The following is a 7,688-nucleotide window of genomic DNA, read 5'->3' as shown; positions in this document are numbered from 1 at the left end:
CAAAATCCAATCTGGCCTTCTGATTCTTTTTGCCGATGAGTGGTTTGCAACTTGTGGCATGGCATGTATAGTTGTTCTTTTCAGGTAACTCAAGATGGTCGCAGCAGAATAAATTCTGAAGTGGACAAATTTTTATTTGGCAATTTACAGAACAAAATGCATCCACTAATTTGGAGAAGCTTCATCAGACGACAAGACAATGACCGAAAACACATTGACAACACAACAATATACTTCATCAGGGGGAAAAAGTGGAACCTCTTAGACTGGACGAGTCAATCGTCGGATCTGAACCCAATAGAGCATGTATTTCACCTCCTGAAGAGTAGACTGAAGGGAGAATACCCCAGAAACAAACAAGAACTGAGAGAGGCTGCAGTAAAGGCCTGGAAAAGCATTTCAAATGAAGAATACAACATTTCAAATGACACTGGTGAAGTCATTGGGTCGCAGGCTTGATGCAGTTATTGTAAGTAAGGGTTATGCCACCAAATATTAAATGTAATTCACTTTAAGTTAATTTAATAATGTGCGTTCCAATTCTTTTGCTCACTTGAAAAGTGTCTGGGTTCAAACAAACGGTGCTCTGTTCTGAGCTGTTAATCACATCTAGCTGTATATATCATGAAATAAAAGCCGGACTTGTGAACTCTTATCTGATGTCTATATTTTGATCGGAAACACAAATATCTTCAGTATACAACAAAAACAAAGGAATTGACCTTGCCGTGGCAATACCTTTGGAGGGGACTGTAGGTACACTCACTTGTCGCACAAAAATCTAGATCCAAATGTTCATATTTAGAACTTCGAATGTGGTTAAATACACTTCTGTGGTAAACGTGTGAATCCCAAATATATTCTCCAATGTATCTTTTAAATGACAGTATTTATTCTGAGGCCTCTTGACCTTTATTGTTAATCCATACAACCTGTAGACATGTCAACAATTTTGTAGCAGAAGAATACATGAATACGGGAAAGAAATATTGTATTTGGCCAGATGATGGAGACAAAGTAAACGATATTATCCATCCATCCATTCTCCAAACGGCTTATCCTCACAAGGGTAGCTGGGCGTGCTTGAGCCACCAGTCGGCCACCGTGCCGCCACGATATTATCCATCCATCACCGCTTGTCCTTCCATGAAATCAAGCGCGACCCTCGCGAGGAGTTAAACGGTATAGAAAGTGTAGGGAAAATGGCGTGTCCTCGATCAATCACGGACGGCAAACAGTCATTCACACTAATGTCGAATATATGGGCAATTTAGAGTTGGCCATTAACCTAACATGCATGTTTTTGAACGAGGGGGGTCGAGGAAAGCTTCAGCCATATAAGCTCAGAACCTGACGGCTGTCGTGTTAATTTAATGATATTCCTCGCCGTGTTAATATTACTATCATTATTATCATTTATTATTCACCGAAATTACAGTAAAACACAATTTAGGCCTACCTAATATTCATGGACAGCCACTTTTATTGTCAAATATAGTCAAACTCTAAATTTCACTCCAGATTTCCAATCATGTGAAGACATGTGAATACATGATAATACATATCAAATGTTGAAAAAAATATATATGCAAAGACTATAAATCAGCTGCATTTCAGTCAAGTAAATAAATAAAAATTCTGGCATGTCCCTTTAAGAGTGGGACGAAAGCGTGAATGCAAATCAAAGATGCTGTACAAAAAGAATACATCACACTTGGTCCTGATTGCAAACATCGGCTAAATTGAGTAAGATAATAAAATAAGATAACTCCAAAGTTTAAATGCAATTTGGTGTGCTTTTCTCTCCCCATATCACATTTAAAATGATACATATGGTTTAAAAATGTTGAAAGGTTACATTGAGCAACGTATGCAGGCTCATGAAGTGCTCACGTTGTGATATGTCTCAATGTGAGGACGATCTTTGAACGATACAAAGACGCCACAGAACGGACGCTAGCGGCTTCAAAGTTGTCTTTTGGGACATGACGTACTACCGAACAATTCGACATTTTGAGCAACGAATATATTCGGGCATTGTGTAGCCACTGAAAGCGCCCAATGCGTCAGTCGTCGTCAGTTTGGAGCAGGCGTGCTGGGCTGTCAGGCACACTGGAACAGTGGCTGTCAACAAGTGATACGAGCGAGATTGACAGGTACGTGCACGCGATCAAAACACTGACAGGTATTAAAAGTGTTTACAAAACCGAAATGCATTTGATTAGTCCTGCAATGCACTGCACCTTAGTGAACGTGCTTTTCTTTGTAACACCCCACCTTTGTAGTTGAGGATTCTTTATTAAGGCGGGATAGCCAACAGGTGAGTGACTGGTGCTGCTAGGACTGTGTTGAGAAACATGTTGACTGCAGCAGTTTGTCATACATCTGACTCACTCATACTTATAGATTGCTTCAGTAACTTAAAAAAATAAAGTAAAAAAATATATATTGAAGAAACTATACGCATTTAACAGTTACAAGAGAGTGATAAACAGGAGCAAATCAACTTTAACATGGGGGAGGTAGTGCATGCTGGAACAGATCAATCCTACGCGAGGTACACGCATGTATGTTGTCAACATCCAAAGTAGATGTGCAGCGATAATCAATGAATCGACAACCAATGGATTAAAAAAATTCATCGATAATTATTTAAAAATTATTTCATTTTTGACTCATTCATTACCAGACTTTTTCAAACCCTCAGCGAAATTACTTATAAATGTCAATGGGATATGATGAGTTAATTAAGAAAAAAAAAATCACCAAATCTTGAGAATTACAGTTTCTCAACAGTGTTGCCACAGTTACACAGAAAAATTAAGTTTGTTACTTTACTGATTACTTGATTTCAAAAGTAACGTTAGAGTAAATTAGACTACAAGTTACTTTATTAATTACCTTGAGCAGACACCAACAATACCGTTTAACATAAATACATGTATACAACAATATGTGTGTGTGTGTGTGTATGTGTGTATGTATGTATATGTATATATATGTGTGTATATATATATATATATATATATATATATATATATATATATATATATATATATATATATATATATATATATATATATATATATTAGTGCCGTGATTACATTTTTTTTAACTAATTAATAGAAAGATTTTCCATAATTAATCGAATTTTTCCACTACAATTTTTTTTAAAAGCTTGGAACCGATATTTACTTCAGTAAATATGGAAAAAAATGAAAGTATATTTTCATTCAAAGACTGTTCTAATAGCTTTCTTTGATCCGTGAATACGATTCTTTTCCAGCTTTTGATCTGATGTGAGAATGAAGGTTTTCTGCTGTTTTCCAGTGTCTATTGTATATAGTATTTTGTGTTTTAATTTATTGCTTTCACTTGTTATATTATTGCTGTTTTGTTGTCATAATGTAAATCGCAATTCTTTTTTAAAATTTTGAAATCACTTTAAATATACTGTGCATTAACTTAAAAGAACTAAAAAATACATTTATAACAAGTCAAATATAAATAATATTAAAATAATTGGAATTTGTAGAAACTATAGCTACAAGAAAAATATCAAAACCAATGTGCCATAGCTGTATTTTTTAACTTATGCGAAGCATTTGAAGCCATTGGTCACTCATTACCCCTGCAGAAATGTAAACAATATGGCATAAGACGTGTTGCACTTAAATCAGGGGTGGCCATCCACTCAAAGGCTAAGAGCCACAGTTTTGACACACACACCGTATTGCTCACTTTGTGTAAAACAGGAATGTTTCCTCACAATCCTATCACGGGCCGAAATTATATTTTCATCAGACAAACCTGCTGTAACAATATCAAAAGCTCATGGTTTGGTTTTATCACGCTATTGATGTCACAGTATGGTATTTATTGCAACACCCTAGAAACAGTTGGGTAAAAAATAACACAATTTTGGTTTAAAGGTGGACCGATCCACTAATTGGGTCAATTTGACCCACCTTCTTGCGTTGCTTTGTACAAAACTACCCATTTTTGTAGAGGATCGGTCCATTTTATTTAATTAATTTATTTTTTTTACCCCAAATTGTTTCATTTTTAACCCAATTGTTTTACAGTGCAACACTGCAGTAAGCCTCACTGTATTGCTGGAAAGTTCACGGTACACAGTCTAGTCATGAATTTGACAGTATCATATTTCTTATTGTTAGCATTTGAAATGTGATTTCTTTGCTTATCAAGTCAGAAACACTGGGACACTGTGAATAAAGGCAACAGGTATAGTAGCAATAAATAAAATAATCAACTTGTTTGTTTCTTTTTCTGTGCTTACTGAGATGCTTAAATTTAAAATGATCTCTGATGTGTTGAGGGGTGGAATTCGGGCGAAATGGAAGTCTCAACCACGGACACTGCTCCCCACCAGGCGATGGTACGTCGTAGTGATATATATATATATTTTTTTTAATCGGAAGATAATGTACTGTAGCTCCGAGCGTACATGGCTGGCTTTTGTTGACTTAGCGCCGCTGGAGAATGTCACATGCGCCAGTCAGCCAATCATCAGTGCATTTCTTCAGACATGTTAAATTATCAAATGGGTTACGCAATTGACGTTGCTGGCGCACGTGCTATGCGGCCACTTGGGTGCCTGTATTGCCAATGCAGGTACCTGATTGGCCACGTAACACAAACCTGCAAGTGAGGTGTTGAAATGCCACACTGGCGAGTAAAATTTTAAGAAGAACAGCCCATTATTTTGCCGTGAAACAAGACCAGGACGATAGCAAGGAACTTTTACCGCACCATTCCGTGCTCCCCATCCCTCACCACATAAACAATAATGGGGTGCTGCGTACAGCTAAGCTCATTTTCGAAAAGGGCTTCAGGAGCCGCATGAAACCAGCCAAAGAGCCGCACGCGGCTCACGAGCCGCGGGTTGGCTTGACTTAAATGGTTAACCAGTTATTTCAGGGGTGGGCAACTCCGGTCCTCGAGGGCTACTATCCTGCATGTTTTAGATGTTTCCTTCCTCCAACACACCTAAGGAATGACTTGATTAGAGTAGTTCTGAATGGGATGTAGGTGGGCTATTAGCAAGGCTGAGTTGAAAGATAGGGTAAGCGGTTTGGAAAATGGATGGATGGATTTTTAATTCCATTTGTAGAACTGTCCACCCATTTTGTACCTGGAAAGACAACTTGCAGTATGGCCTTTGGGATGTTTTCTTGTTGGTACTTGCTGCAATGTATCTCAGTTTCTCCATTTACTCTGACATCCTGATGTGACACATGCGCACACACAGACCTACACACCCACACGCACGCACATACACACATGCACACGCACGCACAGTATCAAATACAATGCCTTAGGGCAATAGAACAAAGCTCTCAACTTCCTGCCCTCTAAAGCTCACCTTAGCCTAACTATTGAAAATCACACACACAAAGTCAGGTGTCACTTGTCAATATTTCTTTGTCATGGATTAACACACTTCAAGCATATTACAAAGTTCACATTATTGCCCCCATTATCAGTAAAAATAATAATTTTGTTTTTATCATTGTTAGCTTGCTTTCTGTAATCCATTTGGATGTAATAGTCATTTTTATTGGTATAGTTAAACCTTAAAGTTTGCTAGTGTCAGACTGTAAAACCCAATTGCCTCGCTGTCTCCTGACAGGGCAAATTCCAGTGTATTCTCATATCATGTGTCATCTCCCAAACCGCTTATCCTATACAGGGTCGCGGGGAGGTGCTAGAGCCTATCCCAGCCGTCAACGGGCGAAGGCAGACTACACCCCGAACTGGTCGCCAGCCAGTCGCAGGGCACACATAGACACCGTCACTGAGCGGGAATCGATGCCACGCTGCCCGCACACAACTCAGGCGTGTGTACCACTACACTATCAGTGACGTATTCTCATATCCCAGCCTGTAAGTGTATCAGTTCAATAGACAAATTGATGACATTTTTCATCTTGGTTCGAAAAATTTGATAACTGTTGACTAATTGTTTGTTCGGAGCTCTGCCAATTTTGCGGAATTGATTTTGGGCTGAGTTATGAGGGAATTGTAGCAAAATGGTCCCCACTACTTAGCTGCACCCAGCAGAAGAACTGTTCATTCATTGTCAACTACACAGAAAAAAAAAGTGTATTGAATTTACTCAAAATTATTTTGTCAAGTGACTGCACACATTAGAATCATCTGGACTGCATTTTTTAAGCAGGTGTACAGTCTACTTAAAAATGTATCTGGATCCAGATGATTTTGTTTTGTGCATCCACTTGACAAAATAAAATTCAACACTCCATTTGTTTCAATTTAGAGTTTGGTCTAAAGATGCCACCTGTGCTATTTGTTCCGTTGACTTTTAAGTTTTATTCTGAAACAATTGTTGTCAAAACGATTGATGACAATTTTTTTTTTTTTTTTAGTACACTGAAAACCTTGGTGTTAGACATTAGTCACTGAGCTGGTAGCTTAAAAAACAACAGCAGTTGATCTGCGTTAAAACAATTGTTGGTGACATCAACAACAACAACCTTAAAAGGCAGGAGTGAAGGAGTGAAAAAATGACATTGACTAATGGGAAAGTGTTTTATCGATTAATGAGATTAAGACGGACCCTTGCGAAAGTATTGGCACATTTTAAGCATAAAAAAAGAGAGGAAATTCATGCAGACAATTAGTATGAAACAAACTGGATGAAGATCAATATTATAGAAAATACATATTAAATATGTATTTTGAAGAACAAACAGTATAGGCATAATGGACTCTTTAATTCAAGGTCTATTTATGATAAATCATGTGGTGTTGCAACATACAATTACTTGTCTTATTCTTTGTTAGTCTCATAATATTTGTGAACAGATTAAACTCTACAAGAACTAGGTATATGCGTGAATAAACTTTGCTGATTTGTGGACTTTAAGACTTTAAGACTTATCGTTAAATACAAACCTTTAACTGTATGTTTTAGACCAGCTGTGTCTGTTTTTTTCCATACACATTTTTCCAAAATTCATCAAAATTTAGATGACACAAGGCCAATACAAAATAAATGTGTAACTGTGTCTGACTCGATCTCAAAGTGGTCACATTACTGTCTCTTTAATTCATGGAGAGGTCTACTTTAGATGTCACATCAGGAACACTGACAAAACAAGTCTGCGTGGCTGAATTATCACCACAAATTTCCACTTTGTGTGTTTTAAGTAGGAATAAATTTAAGTCAAATATAAAATGAACAGTGTTACTCTTCACAATGAAAAACTCAGATACACGTCATATGCCCCAAAAATCCGAAATTGACCTGCATTGTGAACAGCGGGGGCAATTTCACGGTTTGGGGTGCCTTGGCTTCTTTTTCCGATTCCAGTTCTTACCATTTACGGGACATTCCATAAGTTACTGAGATGAGACGGGCAAGACTGACCATCATGGGACTTAAATGTAATTAAATATAATCACTGGCACAAAGTCAGTCATTTTCCTCAATTTCCTCACTGAGGGTTGATTAAATTAGGGACAGACAGCATCAGTATTCATTTGGTTGTCACAGGATAGGTTCAGTCAATGCACCCGTGTCTTGTTTCAAATTATTCAGTGTATGAAAATGACTGCTAGATGAGTCACTGATTGAGTACCATCCAATCTAATGCACACTCTTCGTGATATAGAAAGTTGTTTAGAAAGTTTGTATTTGAATA

The 7,688-nt window shown here is 37.5% G+C and overlaps 1 protein-coding gene across 1 annotated transcript in view; it reads left to right on the top strand.

Moving 5' to 3' along the window:
- The first annotated feature begins 1,880 nt into the window (after positions 1-1,880).
- LOC147140687 (activated CDC42 kinase 1-like) overlaps positions 1,881-7,688 on the top strand; it is a 52,129-nt gene continuing 46,321 nt past the window's right edge. The window contains 1 exon segment of the mRNA XM_086043355.1: positions 1,881-2,156. The gene's annotated coding sequence lies outside the window, so the exon portion shown is untranslated.

The sequence above is a fragment of the Filicampus tigris genome, chromosome 10 (genome assembly GCF_054856515.1).
Source record: "Filicampus tigris isolate MCC_2025a chromosome 10, RoL_Ftig_1.0, whole genome shotgun sequence".
Lineage (NCBI taxonomy): Eukaryota > Metazoa > Chordata > Actinopteri > Syngnathiformes > Syngnathidae > Filicampus > Filicampus tigris.
Note: the sequence above shows the minus strand (reverse complement) of the source record. Positions and strands in the feature narration are given on the sequence as shown.